General features: G+C 35.7%; 1 protein-coding gene across 2 annotated transcripts in view; it reads right to left on the bottom strand.

Annotated features, from left to right (window-relative positions):
* LOC110025249 (lysM domain receptor-like kinase 3) overlaps positions 1–17584 on the bottom strand; it is a 58902-nt gene that overhangs the window by 32526 nt on the left and 8792 nt on the right. The gene's annotated exons all lie outside the window — the stretch shown is intronic.

Here is a 17584-nt window from a genome sequence, read left to right as displayed (position 1 = left end):
CAAAATGAGACTTAGAAATCTCCCAAACTTCACAAAAGGAAAATAACTCGGAGAATATCATCACTAGTACTCCCAAACCCATGCAAAAATCAGGATCTTCCAACTTTCACATTAATCAATGGCTTCATAAATCAAATAAGAATAAAATCTTCTCATATAACCAAATAAATGCTCACGGTCGGGGTCAACAGAGTTGAGTATAACCACCAAGGCTTTTGGTCAAAGCAAAACAGGGTCAAAGAGACTCGCGGCCAAGGCAACCCAAGGCACAGAAGGAGAGGAGGCTCGCGGCTAAGGCAACCCAAGGCCAAAAGAGACTCACGGCCAAGGCAACCCGAGGCACAGAAGAAGAGGAGGCTTACAGCTAAGGCAACCCGAATCACTTATATGAAGATATTTGATATACATAAGAGAGTACAAGATATAACCCTTATTTTGGAATAACATATTTGATCCATCAATAATCATCCAAATCTTCAAGCACAATAAAACGGACTAGATTAAATTAAGCCATCCCCAATAGGTCTTACGGGTAGGAGCTAAGGCTAGTAAAAGTCAAAACCCAAAGCCACCTCTCGGACAGGCCAAGCTACCTCTCGGGTAGAAGCAAAACCAGACAAAAAATCGAGCCCCAAATAGGGGTTAAAGCGAATAAAATTGAACCCTCCCACAGCTCTTGAGCAGGGGCAGGAACAAACACCGCAACAGGCTCTCGGGTAGGAGCTGAAACAAGCAAAAACTGAGCTACCAAATCAAGCCAAAATAAATCCCTCAAGGTTAACAAGTAAAGCTCACATAACCAAGACAAGATCTCAATCCAGAACCCAACCTCCAACCCTTCCAAGGTGAAAACCGAGTCCCTAAAGAGATCAAATCAAAGCTTTAAAGGCTAATCAAACGCAGTATATGATAGCAAATCGAAACCCAACAATTTTTAGGTAAACCGAAAACCAGCAGGGGCAAAAAGAATAAAACCACATCCCAAATCAAACAAAAATAAGCCTCATAATCAGGCAAGAGTCAAGAGCTAGAGCAGGTAAGACTGAGCCCCAATGGACTCAAGGCTAAAATAGGGCCCAAGCATAGATAGAAACTCAAGCTTTAACAAAAATTAAAATTCCAATTACTTCATGGTGAAACCGATTCATTTAGAACCAAAGAGTAGTTCACATGCCTTTTGAAACATCAAGATATAGAGCCAGCATATGTCTTAAACAAAAGCAAGAATATAGAGAGTATATTTAGGCCCCCAACTTAAATATTCCAAGCATGAAACAACTTCCAATAGAAGTTTAAACAAAGTGATGCCTCGTGAGGTGCTAAACCCAACCACCAAAACAAAATAAAAAACCCCCCCAAAAACATGTATTACAACCAAGGAAGAGCCATAAGAAACCAAAGCCGAGCCCCAAAACAAGCATGAAAGGCCAAATAAACTCTCTAATATCTCATGCTAAATAAGAATAGATCAAAAGCCTCATAATACATATCCCAACATGCTTGCAAGAAGAGTCAACATCAGCTCAAAGCTACATTTTCAATTATTCAAACTTGCTTTTGAACAAAAAGAGAAAATAGGAGCTAGCATCATCCCAAAGCCACATTTCAACCTTCTTATTCACAATAATAGAAATATGTCATAATTTCATCTCAAGCAAGTAGAGAAAAGAGAAGTACCTATATCATGCTATATTTCCACCATTTTACGCAAGTAATCAAGTCCAAAAATCTAGCCCTTAAAGTATGCTTGCACTTCTATTCCTAGATGCTTGAGTATCATGTATTCAAAAATATAAGTGCCAACTAAGTAAGCATGCTGTATCACCCATCACACCGAGCTAACAGGGCTCAGCAGGGCAAAATCGAAAACAGGGCAAGACACAAAAGGGGAAAAGATACCTCCTTGAAGCAAATGAAAGTAACACATGAACTTTAAAGGCACTCCCCAACTTCAACGCCTCCAACAGCAAGAGGAAACCAATTCAAGCACCAGAAAATTAAAGCAATAAGTGAGAAAAGAAAATGACAGAATTTCCTCCCTCAGAGATTTTCGACATACCCTACAGGGCTACAAAACTGAGCTCTAATATATATCAGAGAAGGAGAAGAATGATTAAGAAGATATGACAGAAGGATCGAGCGCAGATGATACGATCCTCGCGGAGGCCACACTCTGCGGCAAGGAGGGTCGAGAGCAGAGAATACGATCCTCGCAAAGGATAAGATCCTCGGCAATAATAAGGGGATGGGTCGTCTGTGAGATTGTCTCGCGTGCAAGAGGCGAGCGCGGGAGTGAAGGTCCAACGGCACAGGAAGGACGCAGGTCAGACGAACAAACGAACAGAGCTAGGGCTGAGGCCCATGGGTTCGAGAAAAGCGGTGGGGAGGGGAGTAGATAGATTTAGGTTTAAATAAATAATAATAATAATAATAATAATAATATCATATATTATTATAATTACACCTAACTTATATATCCTTCCCCAGACGCGTCGTCGCAGTGGAACGAATGTCTCTCCTAGGCAAAATCGATGTTCCGGACGCATCGGCGGAGTCCGTTTCGTCATCCGAAGTCGTTCGGGCAACCTCGTCGTCGATCGAGTCAAAAATGCATCCCGGTCCGAATCCTATCAAAATTCCGGTATAAGTTCAATAAAACAGGAAGGTGCAGAGGACGGCGGCGCCAAATCAACGAGTACAGCCAATCCTAACGCCGACGGTCCTATAGAAATACTCTCTGAGTTCCTTTAGAGTAGTTTTATCTGCTAAGCAATAGCGGTCAAAACTACTATATGGAACGTCAAGTCGAGCGAAGAAAAGTTCAGAATTGCTAACGGGGAGGGCTCATTCACTAGTTTTCTAGGAGCAGTCGACAGAAAGGTCATACGGCTAGATCCTAGGCAACTAAGGAGGGGAAAACTGCACCTCAATCAAAAGCGAGGTCAACAAAAACGCTTTCAATTGGAACTTGATATGAGTAATTATAGTAAGGGGAATCCCTCAATTGAATAATATTATTATGGCTTTATAAATTTATGGAACGAATATACTGGCATTATCTATGATAAGATGTCAAAGAAGAACTTAGCTAATCTTCAGGCTATCATGAAGAAAGTCGTCGTGATCAGTTTTTAATGAAGCTCAGACCTGAATTTGAAACTGTTCGGGCTGGGTTGCTGAACAGAGATCCGGTTACTTCTTTGAATGTCTGTTTTGGTGAATTACTGTGCGAAGAAAAAAGATTGACGACACAAGCTGCTATTAGCACAACAGGTAGATCATCGGAAATAGTTAATATTGCATATGATGCTTAGACCAAAGGGAATGGAACAGTGCAGTGCTATAGCTGCAAAGGATTTTGTCATATTGCACGCAACTGTAGTAAGAAGCTATGTACTTATTGCAAGCAAAAGGAACATATTATTACGAAGTGTTCAAAACGACCTCGGAACTGCAAACCACAAACCACAAGCCACAAGCCACAAGCACTTCATGTCACGGTATCTGACACTCACAATCCTGACGCGACATCCACTAGCAATAATCAATCAGTTCTTACACCAGATATGATTCAATAGATGATTATATCTGTCTTTTCTGCTCTCGGCCTTCAAGAGAAAGGTAAAATTATTATTTTTGTTCCTTCTTCTTGGTTTGTTGATTCAGGCGTCACAAATAATATGACTGACACAATTTATTTATTGCATAACCAACGACCATACACTGGTATTCAACATATTCAAGTTGTTGATGAAAATAATATTTCAATTACGATAGTTGGTCAACTCCTCCTTTAAGCATGTCTTGGTTTCTACTAAATTATCTACTAATTTACTCTCTATTGGTCAAATTGTGTATAATAACTGTGACGTGCATTTTCTTGTGATGGTTCTATTGTGCAGGATCAAGTGTCGGGGAAGGTGATAAGAGATAACAATAATGTAAATTTTTCTTCTTCATTGTTAAATTCTGCATCGAAGCTTTGACATGTCTTTATTTCGGCAAAATTGCTCCTTACAAAAATCAGTAAAGTGACGAAGAAAAGTGCTATATTGAACTACTGTATTCAAACTGAAAGACCTATCAATGTGGGTGCTATAATAGCAAAATTTACTCTTTATTTGATTCTGAATAGGTCTAATCTTGGCCTTGGACATCCATTCACAATATTTTTGTTTTGTAGCCAATCACAACTTTCATATGAAAATTGGGAAAAAAGTGTTTCTTAAGCCTATGGACCCAGTATTAAATTGCGATTACTTAGAAAATGGAGAAATCGATGACCGAAATATTCTTATGGATCAATCATCTCAAAACTCATCACCTATATGACCCAGATTTTCGGATAGTTCATTTGTTATTTTGAAGAAAATTAAGAAGTTGGAGAATGAGATGAGTAATATTTTGAATGTGATTAGCAGTATTTTCGATCAATTCGACCATTTGGATTGTGGGATTAAAGAGCAATTTGATCACACTGGACTTGGTTTGAATTTATATATATAAATGTGAAGTTGTTTGTTGTTTGTGAAAATTTGATTTTAGTAGATTATTTATTATTTATTTAATTATGAAAATTAAAGTGAATTTAAACTAATTAGAAGATTGAGTGTTTTGGTGTACAACGATTTTTACAAAAAAAATTGAAAAATGAAATTTTAAGCGTTGGCGCCTAGGCGCCAAATCGACTGAGTCATTAAATCCGCGAAAATGAACAGTGCTAGCCATTTTTATGTTTTGGATCGTCTTCTACCTTGCGACTGGGTGAATAGCAAACTAGGGCTTCCAAATACTCATTTGAGGCTATTTTAGGACTAGAAATTCTTGAAATTCATCTTTTCTTGGTAAGAGTTTCACTTTAACTTAGAAATTTTTTAATTTCACGATGGATTTCTCCTACATTATGTGAAAACCGAAAATTAGAGATTTTGGAGAAATTTAGTGAAACCATGGTGTGAAGTTTCTTAGCAATAATTTTGATTTTAGGAGTTTACTTTATCTTTATAGCGAATTTATGAGAAAATATTTTGAATTTTTAGAACTCATATGGCTCCTAAAATGAGGAAGATGAAGGGAAAGGAGGCTTATGATATGAGAAAATTTGTAAACATCAAGGCCCAGCATCATTATAACACTCAACTCATGACAAGAAAACTTATTCAGAAACAAGCATTTTACAATCCCAGCGGTCCTATTGAAGGATTATTGTGGCGAGAAATTGGGAAACCTTCTGCTAATTCACTGTTGCAGCAGTTGTCTAGATCGTTCGGGAATTCCATGCAAACCTACTACAAGCTATGGATGATCAAGTATTTGTTCGAGGTAATAATGTTGAATTTACCCCGGAAAGGATAAATGCATTATATGGGTTGAGGGACGAGTTTCATTCTGAGCATACTACATTTGATACATTTGATTCTGCATTGGACGAAATTATAGCTTCTCTAAATGAAGGAAGAGGAGTTTAGAAAATGAAGAATGATGATAAGGTAAACTTCTCTACTTCTATGTTAAATGTTCAATCTAAAGCTTGACATTATTTTATTTTTACTGACTCCTTCCAACAAATCATCTGAGTGAAGTCACTAAGAAGAGAGCTACATTAAATTTCTGCATTCAACAAATGAAGAAAATAAGCATTGGTGCTCTTATTTATCGGAATGCCCATACTTCTTCGAGAGGTGGGAGTACTAGAGGTTTAAGATACACCGCCTTAATTTTTACTCTATATGATCAATCAGGAATGGGCTATGATAGATCTAAAGAATTAATACAACCTCTTAAGCCAATCAGTAAGCCCAGTGTTCATACATATGAGTTGCATGTTAGACAAAAACTATAGGTAAAGGTAGTGATATATCTTCTACTTCAGCTTCTGGACCTTCTGCATCCCGCACTACTTCTTTAGAGAATGTTATGAAGCAGTTACTTATTCAATAGGGCGATAATTTGACTCTCAGAAATCAGATGAGAACTATGGAGACTCGGAATTATCATAATGATAAATACATGCAAATCAAAATGGATTAGGAGATTGCTTATAATGAGACTATGACAAATTATTTGAGTGGCGATCATAATGTAGAATTCCCTACTTGCCCCCGCTTTACACCCTAAGAGCCTGTGTCGGCCGTTATTTTAATTTTAAAACTTCGTTTATGATTTTTGTAAAAAGGAGATAAGTTTTATAAATATAAAAATAGTTTTGATGTAAATTTAATTCTTTGAAAGTAAAATTTTAATTTAAAAATAGATGAGACCAAGCGAGTCTCACATTTTAGATAGTTTGAGTGACTAAGCACGATACCACAAATCATACATTTATCCCGAATAATAAACATATCATTTGTAGTTGGCTCAATCACCTCGTGATATCCGTTTGGTCTGCGAAATATTTTATATGAGACTAACAAGTTTCCCTAACTAATATAAGGATTAGATAGAGTTTATTTCAACTGAGTTCCAAGTTCTCTATACTGGCAAACCCTATAGTTAATTACATCTCAAATGACCGGGATCATTAAAGAAAACCATCGCTTAAGATCAGTTGTTTTGTCTTCAAGATTTCAAAGTTTAGGTTTCCAAAATTGGACATGAGAAAATCAAATGGGAGTGGCTTAAAATACGAACAGTTATTTGCATGAATCCAAAGGAATGAAGAGTATGGGATATCACAGATCCAAGAAAAAAAAACCCGGCGACCTCCCAACTATCCTATTGTTTGGCTTTATTTTGACTATCCTATTGTTTGGCTTTATATCTTTGAAATGATGTTATTTAATGTTTAATCCTGCAATTTATTTAGAATTTAGGACTTATATCCGCACGATATCTGATCGTACAAATAACCTAAAAAGATAGAAGGATTTACACTGTACCATACAATAAACTCGGGATCCTAAAGTGTTAGGACTTATAAGCCTAAAAGTGATATGTGAGGATTTATGCTGCGCTAGGCACACCACCTCGAAATCCTATGAGTTGTTGTTTAAACTAAAGAAAGTGATCGGTGTTGTGAATGTGTTTTGATGTCGTAGATCCATCTTGAAGTGGTTCCTCCGTACGTCCTCGTCATGCTGCCAACGGTGTTCGATCCAAGTTCTTTGTCATAACAACTCCAGGTTTGTTATTAATCCTTTGTAATCACTAGGTTTTCCTATACTAAAGCATAGTGTGTATCAAAAGAATAAAACATGCGGTATAAAAGAAGATAACAGTATAACATGCTAGGAAAACAGTATACATGCTAGGAGAACAGTATAACATGCTAGGAGGACAGTATAACATGCCAGGAGGACAGTATAACATACTGTGAAATAAAATGTTGTAATGTAAATCAAACCTATATATTTGGGAGACCTACTGCTCTTTTAAGCTGGCTATTATTCACCGTATAAAAAAAAAAACATTGCCTGAAAAACTTGAGAAAATCGACATATAATCCACGATGGAAAACTTAAGAAAATTGATGAGTAACAATTCAAATAAAAATATCAAGACCTCGGGAAAATCCCGGAGAAAAAATCACGAGTGCTTTGTCCAAAAATTTCAATAAAACTAACAAAAAATCCGAAAAGAGGAGACCGCAAGCACTCGGGTCGGGGCTAGGCTCAAATAATATATTTGTATTCGAGGGACGTCAAATGCTACTATCGGTCACCCAGATGTATAAAGTTTGCCACTTCACTAGAAGGATGTCCTACTAAACTTAACTTATGAGGGTACTCCTTAGCCCGGTATCAGTAATCAACAAGCGGACAACCAAATTATAACACTTTTAAAATTTATATTTTAGCACGTGCATATATTTCAAGCATACAAAAGGAAAATTGTATTAATTTTATGGAAAAAATATCGTATATGTTCTTATCAATTTGTTTTATCAAAATTTTTTTTTAAAAAAAAGAATAGTTGTCCACGAGTCGATCGCGTCATCGGACGTAGAGCCGCCAACAACCTAAGAAGGTACGGGTCCCCCGCTATTCTTGTGTCGGTGAATGATACTTTCATCCTATAGTTCATCAGGTCCCAGAATTTAGTCCTGGTGTTGTAGGATGAGATATCATTCTGCTCTACCACCGGCGTGTCTTTGTCATCATCACCCTAAGCCCTAAAATAAAATCGACCTACTTGCGACCTTGTTTGATGGTTTCATATATAGCAAAAGACTATATATGAGCACTTATGTATCAGACATAAGCACAGAAAACCGAACTAAAAAGCAAGGAAAAAAGGAATAAAAATGGGGATGAGAGAGAGAAATTGATCCACCCAAAAGACCGAAATAATAAAGAGTGGAGCAACCCTCAAAAAGATCTGAAAATGAGAGCCCAAGATCCTTGAATCAATCCAAAGGATATCATATTCTCAATTTTTATATAACTGGATCAACCCAAGAAGAGTATCTTCTCCAAATTTTATTTTTCTCCAAATTTTATCTCCAAATTTTATTTTAAATAGATTGAAATGGGCCCAGAACTAACATAACACTGATACCCATGGCTCCACCACCTATATGTACTTACAAATCCAAATCTGAACCCAAATGTGGTACTTATGTTATCCAAACTTTAATATTAAACCACCAAAGAACTCTTTTATAAATAACAATCTTATAAGCTTTCAAATACTTCATGAATATGTTTCATATCACCTTCATGATTCCCCAAAACGAAGTTTCAAGAGCCTTTCATAATTCACAAAAGAAGGGGCACTAACCAATAGAGGAGATAACTTTTTAGCCTTCCAAAAAATCATACCAATTTCAAAATTATTTAATTTCATCCTTCATTAAAAACTTTTCATATCACATAAACATGAAATTATCCAGATAAAGCCATATAAGTGTTCATAACCAGGAGCAATAGAGAGGGAAAACCACCAGCCCAACCTATTCCCCGAAGAGATCAACAGGTAAGGCTCTCGGGTAAAGCAGAAAAGAGGATAGGGGCTCACGGGTAAGGCAAAGGAGAGGAGACAGCCGGACTTCATAACAAGCCCACAGGTAGAAGCCGAGGAATGCACAACCAAGCTTCAACATGAACTTACAATTTAAGATAATGAATAGAACAAAAGTTCACGGGCTAAGGTGGTAAGGAGAAAACCAAACCTGAACCAACTATGTCACAAAACCAAGCAACCACTACAGCAAGGCTCACGGCCCGGGACAATGAGCAGAGAAAAAGCCTAAAAAACAACCCCATTTAACATAAAAGAGCTACAGGTAGAGGCCCACGACCAAGACTAGCAGAGAACAGTCAATCAGGGCAAAAAGAAACAAACTAGAATGCTCACGAGTAGGGGCAGCTGACCACAAAATCTAAACCAGCTTTACAGCAAATGGAAAGCCACCACATTAAGACTCATGGCCAGGGACAATAAAGAGAAAATCAAGTCCAAACCAACCTCTTTTAAACATAAAAAAAAAAACTAAAGGAGAAGGCCCGCGGCCAGGGGCGGCAGAAAGCTGCCAAACAAGACAAAGGAAGACCAACTGAAATGTTCACAGACAGGGGCCACAAAGAAAACAGTCCAACCCCAAAACAAAATCACAACCAGGAACCACAAAGAGAAAATCCCATCCCCAAGATAAACTTACGGACAGGGACAGTAAAAGAGAGCAGCCCAGTCCAAGACAAATTCACAGCCAGAAACCACAAAGAGAGCAGTCCAACCCAAGGCAAACTCACAGTCAGGGACCACAAAGATAGCAGTTCAACCCCAAAATAATCTCACGGACAAGGACAATAAAAGAAAGCCACCATAGCTATTATCATTGCATTTCCTTTGATATACATAAGAGAGTGAATGGACAAGTTCTTATAGATCATTAAGACTAAAACCCTTTTCATCACATAAGACATGATAGTGAGTTAATTTGCTTGTATCAAACATCCCCACAAAGAAGTAGATGTTGAAATCATGAATTTTGGGATGACAAACTTGATTACCAATAAAAATCTTGGGAGGAAAGTTAAATAGAAGCTTCCAACCAAACCGTTGCCAGCAAAGGGGGAGACTGAGCCCCCAAGACCAACCAAAGTGCTAAAACACTAAAAGATTTTAGTCAAAATCGTAATACCAAAGTGGGACAGACTGAGCCCACCAAAGAGACAAACCGAGCTCAACACAAAGGACAAATCAAGTCTAGCACAGGGATAAACCGAGCCCAACACAAAGGGGGCAAACCAAATCCAGCATAAAAGAGAACAAAGAGAATTTTAACAGATAAATAGAGCTCAGCAAAAGGAGTATATCAAGTCAATCTTATGCAAAACCAGTCCCAATTCTTAGGCCAAATCAAGCCTACCATATGGGTGAAAAGTAATATAAAACCTTCAGCTAAATCCATCCCAGAAGAAGCCAACACCGAGCCCACCAAATGGGCTAAAAATAGAAAACATTTTCATCTAAAATTCCCACTTAACAAAGCCAAAACCGAGCCCTCCCACTGGGCCAAAACAGCTTCTGGTATAGCGGCAAACCGAGCTTAATCTTTAGGCCAAATCAAGACCGCAAGAAAGGCAAAACAGGGCAGAAATTCCCAGCAAAAATTAAATTCAAAACGAAGCCAAAAACCTAACTTATTCATATGGGAAAACAAAGAAAATTTCCAGCATAGTTTGATTCCAAAAAAGCCAAAACCGAACCCAGCATATAGGCAAACCGAGTCCACAAGAAAAATAAAACAGAGCCAAAAACCGAGCCCTTCAAATGGGCCAAAAATAGAAAGTATTTTCATCCATAATTTGATTCCAAAAGAGCTCAAACCGGACCCAACAAGTGGGTCCAAACATAAAATATTTCCAGCATAAATTTGATTCCAGAAGAGTCCAAACCGAGCCCAGCATATGGGCAAACCGAGCCCACAAGAAAGACAAAACAGAAAATATTTCTCCTTGGAGCTTTATATTCCAAAATATCGTGCCAACATATGTTTCAAATTGAATCAAATAACACGAAATATTTAAGTGTGCATACATCACTAAAGCCAACATGTTTCAACACTAAAATGGATTCCTGCATAGATTTTAGGTGAGCAAGCATCAATCCAAAATTTATATTCATGACCTTTTTATGTATTTTAAACAGGAAAGAAATATAAATCATCATCCTTCTTTTAATAGTAAACTGCTTCAGCAAGAAGCAAAGAAAGAAAACCACAATTTCCAGCATATAGGTAAAGAAATCTTAGAAGTATAAGAAGAAGATTTAAATGTGAGAAGGGACCTAAACTAGTCCACATAAAGTGTCTAAATCAGATCCAACAAAAGTATTAAAGGCCCAATTTTTTATATCAATGCCCTTGTGAAATAGCTGTTAAAACAAATCAAAAGCCTCATATATGCATCTTTCATTTTAGTACTTCCAACATGTGTCGACCATGGTGACGGATCATACAAGAGATAGAAGAAGTACCTTATGTGAGATTTCTTTAAAAAAAACAAAGAAAAAAAGGCACCAAGCTCTCAAACGTCCAGCACACAGGAACCTAGCCAAAAAGATAACTTCGGCAGGGCTTCTCTTCCTAAAAGCTTCAAAAAACAGCAACCCTAGAATGTTCCACACTCCCAGCACACAAAGAACCTAGCCCAGAAAGAATTTCGGCAGAGCCTTCTTCCCTAAAACCCTCAAACAGTAAAAACCAGAGCCTCCCTTTCTCTCAAGAAATTTTCAATAACCCAAAACAGTACACTAAGAAGCTTTTTTATAGGCAGAGAAGAGGGGAAAACAGCCACCTGCCACCGTAAGGTGATCGAATCAAACGGCAAGGCAATAATTGCCACACAAAAAGGGAGACGGTAAAACCTCGAGAAGGAGAAGGGTCGGCCAGCTCGGCCCTTGCCATTGGAGAGCCGAAGAGTCTAGTGGCCACGCGAAGAAGGGGAAGAGTCGAGAAAGGGGGAAGAGATTGCCGCGTGGATCGTCCACGGGAGCTAGGGCACACGAGGGAGATGAACCAAGCTTTCGACTAAGACGCGGGGTCGAACGAGGGTTTAGGCGTGCGGGAATAGAGAAAATAGGGTTTATGATCATAATTTTAATATTATAAGTAATAAAATATACAAAATATTTAATATTTCTTAAAAATAAAATTTGATTTGTACTTTTTTATTCGTGCATCAAAACATAACAAAATTGATGTCCTTTTTATGTAATGTTGACGTTCCAGACGCGCTGACATGGTCTGTTTCGTCATCGGAGGTCATTTTGACGAATTCATTGATTTACGTGTAATTTTGCTCGTGTCGAAAATATGACAATATGAGTGTCTTTTCCTAGTAAACTTTGTGTCCTGGACGCGTTAGCACGGTCCATTTTGTCGTCGGAGGTTGTTCGGAGAAGTTCGCATTTCACCCATCCTTTAAGCTCAATTTAAGTCCGATCTTATGCAATTTATTGAATTTTGTGCATTTGGTGTACATGTGTGATGATAAAATCCTGAAGCAATTTTTCTAAGGCTTGAGATCCTATTAGGAACTTCTCCTTGAGCCTCTACATGATAGTCCTTTACCACTCGATCACAGGACGATGGTTTTGAGATCATCAATGTGAGACATCACAAGAGAAATAGGTGGCTGGAATTTCTAAAAATGGTGGATCCCAATTCTAATTTTCTAACATGGTCAATAGGAACACCTAAAGAAGATCCTAGGATCCTAAGAAAAAGAGTAATGACCTCAAAATGAGGTCAACAGCCTGAAGTAGAATTTGAAGAAGATGAATAAGGTGAGGAGGAGGATGATGAGTAGTTTACTTTCATGCTTGTTTTCTGTAGTTTGATTTTATTTTCATGTGATTGTTAGTCATTGAACTTTATTTTTAAATCATGTGTATTGTAAACAGACGTTAAACTTTTTATGTTTCGATATAGATTGTTTGTTTTTATTTCAGTATTGTTTGTTTTCGCAATTTATTGCTTATGTTTAGAACTCTCCTTAATATTATTTTTTGATATATCATGTTTTACATAACACTTTATGCTTCTTTTTAAATTGGTACTTGCAAAGTCTTAAGTTCAAAGCCCTCTACAGGTTAAATTCATGCATTTAATGTTTTCTTTCTACCTTCATTTTTTATATTAAATATTTTATCTATTAAAAATTTAAGTTTGAGGGGGAAGAAAAATTTTTTCTTAAAAGAAACAAAACTTTATTTGTCCTCAATAAATTATATTTTTAAAATTATTTTTAACTAACTTTTGGTATCAGAGGTCAACTTAAATATAACCATATATTTTATTTTATAAATATGATTGTAGACAAGTAAAAATCTTTGATAATGAAGGTTAGTTCTAAAAGTTAAGATATTAAGTATAAGAATATAAGGTTATGTGTACTATTTAAAGTTAAGGAAATTGTAGTTTTGAAATATTAAGAGTTTTAGAATTATATTAAAAGAAATTATTGAGACTTTATGAAAAATCTTTTTAAAAGCTAATATGTATTTATAAGTAAGAAATGAATGAAGTTTTAAATTTTAAGAAAAGAATAATGAAGTTTAAAATCATTAAAGACTATCCAGATATAGTAATCTTGACATTAAAAAAAAATTCAAAAAAAAATGATTGAAAACGATCTTAAAAGAAAAGAAAAAGAAAAGAAAAAAGAAAAAAAAAAGAAATAAAAAGAAAAACAAAAAGAAAAATATATCAGAGTAAAAGTTGAAGAGATGCCTAATCAAAAATTATTTTTACTTGAATCAACTTAAAGAAAGAGCCTTAAATACATTTCCAAACTCATATTAAAGTATTAGCATCTTTACTAATGAAGTTATTTTTCAATGAAGTTATTTTTCATATAGAAGTTATTTTTCATATAGTTCTTCTAAGCATCTTTAATATGACAAATTATAATTATTTTTGAAATGAATACGAAACCAAAACTCGTATACTTAAGTACTATATATTCTAATATTTTTAGTTTTAACTTAAGTTATTTAATTTTTTTCTAAAGTCTTACTATTATATTTATAAAATAAAAACTATAGAAGTTTTTAAGTGATGCTCACTGCCATAAGTCATACTTTTTATGTAGTAAAAAAGTTATTTGAGGACAAGTAACATTTACGTTTTGGGAATTTTGATACACAAAAAAAATATTCAATTTTTCATATATATTTAAGGCTTATATTTGGTGATATTGCACTTTAAAGAAATATATTTTCATGTTTTATTACAGATATACTAAGTCTAGACATTTTGAGAGCTTAAAGAATGCAAAAAGAACGAAATTTAGAATCAAAAGTGGCATTTTCAAAGAATTAAATAGGCGCCTAGACGTCAAAACTGGCGCCTAAGCGCCAGAAACAGAGAAGACGGCGCCTAGGCGCCAGATTTTGACGCTAGGCGCCAAAGATGGTTATTTTCACAAATGCATTGAATTTGGAAGAATTTTGAAAAGGTGTCCATGGAGACTCTTTGGAAATTCATCCCTACATTATGAAAGAGTATTTTTTATGTCAGAATTGAGTGTGTGTGGCGTAAGTTTTGGAGTGTTAGTGAAGGGGGCGTGAGTTCCAAATTGTGAGAGAGTGTGACAAGTGTCTCTAAGAGTTGTAAGAGAAGAAGGAAAGTAAGAAATTCTTCTTCCTTATATTTTTAGAAGAGATTTGAGCGTAATTGTAAACAGAGAGATTCAAAGGAACTTCAAGCGATTTGCTTGGGGAAGAGGTCGAGTTAAGTTGTTTTACTTTTATTTCTTGTTTTGCAAACTTATTTTTATATATATAATTTATTTGTTGTATTTTTCTCATGAATTCTGAGTAGATTTATTTGTCTTTCTCCCTACAAAGAGAAATGAACATGTGAAGAATCAAGATTGTTGTGCAATATTTTCATTTCATATTTGTGATGATTCAAACTTCGAACTTTATTTACTTTCTGGTCTGATCAGTTTAATTGTTAAAATTCAATGTAAAAAAAACGATCTGAGAGGGCTATGCTTTCTACAACAAAGTAAGAATCACATTCGATTTCATGGATCAGAATGTAGTTCATGAGGTTGAAAGCAAATAAATAGGGAAATATTCATTGATGGGCATAGAATTAGAGAGTTTAGGGTGACAGACTACAATCCCCAATTTGGTCCAGGGGTTTGGAAACTAAAGCGAAATGTTAGCCATCGGGCGAGGGGAACGTGATAACTCTGGAGAGAATGTCAGTATCTTCTCAGCCTAGCCGCGAATTTAGAAACTAAACACTGGATTAGACAATGTTTTTATCGCTTGTAAAAAGAATAAAGAATATAATTGCTCTTATTTGGCACAATACAATTTTCTTCAATTTGATAATTCACTGACTATAATATCATTATAAGGGGAATGATGTTTTCTTAAATTTGAACTCTTCATCACAAAACCTAGTTCAGTTTTAGTAAACTAAACACCGGATTAGTCTCTTCATCGCAAAATCTAGTCAGTATCTTCCCAGCATAGCCGCAGATTTAGGAACTAAACACTGGATTCGCCAATATTTTTTATCGCTTGTAAAAAGAATAAAGAATATAATTGCTCTTATTTGGCACAATACAATTTTCTTCAATTTGATAATTCACTAACTATAATCTCATTGTAAGGGGAATGATGTTTTCCTAAATTTGAATTCTTCATCACAAAACCTAGTTTAGTTTTAGTAAAATTAACTTTGAAATTTAGAGATTAGTGCAGTAAACGTAGTTTCTTTAGTGGCATTAAACAAATTTCGATATGTTTTCTTGCTTAAGTTTTCTATAGTTTAAATATTGTGTTTTTTCGTGATTTTAATAACAAATTTTCACCTCCCTATGAGATCGATACTTAAGACTCTATTATAGTCCTTTATTAATTGAGTGATACATATACTTGCGTTTGCAATCTATTGACAATTTAAAATTAAAAGTACACCTTAATTCACTAAGAGTGACAGATTTAAATATTTTAAAAAAGAAAACTTATTGTACTGAAGTAAATTTTATTGTGATTAATTTGCATATTTTTTAGTATAGTTGTTTTATGTGTTGTGGTGTTGAAAAATATTTATAACGCATAAAAAAAACCACATCACACTCCTATTTCGTGTATGTTCCCACATAGATACCACGACACCTTTGCGCGGCGCGTTGAAACCGGATTTCTTAAAAAAATGTCCCGTTAAAATGGTAAGCCTACAATCTTTCTCTATGAAACTGAAATCTCCATTTGAGCTTCATCCTATCGATTGATCTTAATTGGTAAATTTCTCTATAAGCAAATGCGTCTGAAAGGGGTATTGGAAGATTGGTTTCTTTTTTGGGGCTTTAGTGTGTGTTGTCTACCGAGTGGGCAGGGTGTCATTATTTGAGTCCTCTTATCCAACCTATCTATACCTTCCTTTTTAATATATTAGCCCTAAGACTTATATATATATATAAATATATATATATATATATATATCACTATCTTTAATATTTAATCTATTCTTAAAATCAAAAAAAGAATAATTCTTAATATCATAAATTATTCTTTTAGACTCCCTATGAACCACCTCATTTTCTCCCTAATTCTCCAAACTTCTATATTTGAACCAATTTTTATAATAATTTTTTTTTTTTTAAACAGTTTTTACTTTTGATTCTCTAAGCACATCTTTTGAGACTTCCGTAATAGTACTTGTTACTAGATTAAAAAAATGTCCAATAAAATTATATCAACAAAAAATTTTCAAAATGACGAGCCAACGTAAAAATTTAAATGCCAACCAACCAAAAGCCCCAAAACACAAACTCTTAATAGTTCCTTTTTCTGATAATTGGTTAACCTAAATCGCATGCAATCAACTACCATATATATCCGCATGCATTCGGCCCATCTGATATGCAAATAAAACATTCACAATTCAGATAAACGCAATATCCATTATCAGATTCTTATTAATCTAGGTTAGGCATCCTATCAAACAGCAGCTTTGACTCACAAGATGTAGTGAAGAAGGGAGTTAATAAGAATCCTTCACGGGGGAGCAAAAAGAATAAGTATCTTTTCTTTAACTTATTTAGTTTTCTTAAATGAAGAAAGAAAAAAGATAAATATATTCTCTCTCCATCAAAGTCTCTCTACAGGGACGAGTAAGCAAATAATATTCTAAAAAATCTACTCATCAAAGATCAACGAAAGGACTGTTATGAAACGAAGTCGAGCTAGAGGTTTATGAAATAGTATTTTTTGTACTTTTGAGTTTTTCATTCTTATCGCAGTTTTGCTTCTGATAAGTTAAAAATTCAAGGGCTTTATGTATAGCCAAAATAAAAAGCCCTCACCAAGCTAAAAGAAATTTGTTGTCGAAGCCGTTGTCGGCACCTAGGCCAGCCACCCTGGCCGGCCATACTCAGCCAGCCGGCCACCAAGGGCCGACCACCGAAGGCTGACCACCAAGGGCCAACCACCGAGGGCCGACCACTAAAGGCCGACCATCGCAGGCCGACATCGACCGCTTGAGCCAGCCACTTGTGCCAATGAATCCAGCGACGAGAACACTCCAGGAAGACTGATCTAAGCAGGAAAAAGACCATGATATCCTTCACAACTCCCCTTAAAGCGAGAGCATAAATGTAATATTCTTTTCTCATCA

This window comes from Phalaenopsis equestris, unplaced genomic scaffold (assembly GCF_001263595.1).
Source record: "Phalaenopsis equestris unplaced genomic scaffold, ASM126359v1 Scaffold000297, whole genome shotgun sequence".
Lineage (NCBI taxonomy): Eukaryota > Viridiplantae > Streptophyta > Magnoliopsida > Asparagales > Orchidaceae > Phalaenopsis > Phalaenopsis equestris.
This window is presented reverse-complemented; position numbering and strand designations above follow the sequence as displayed.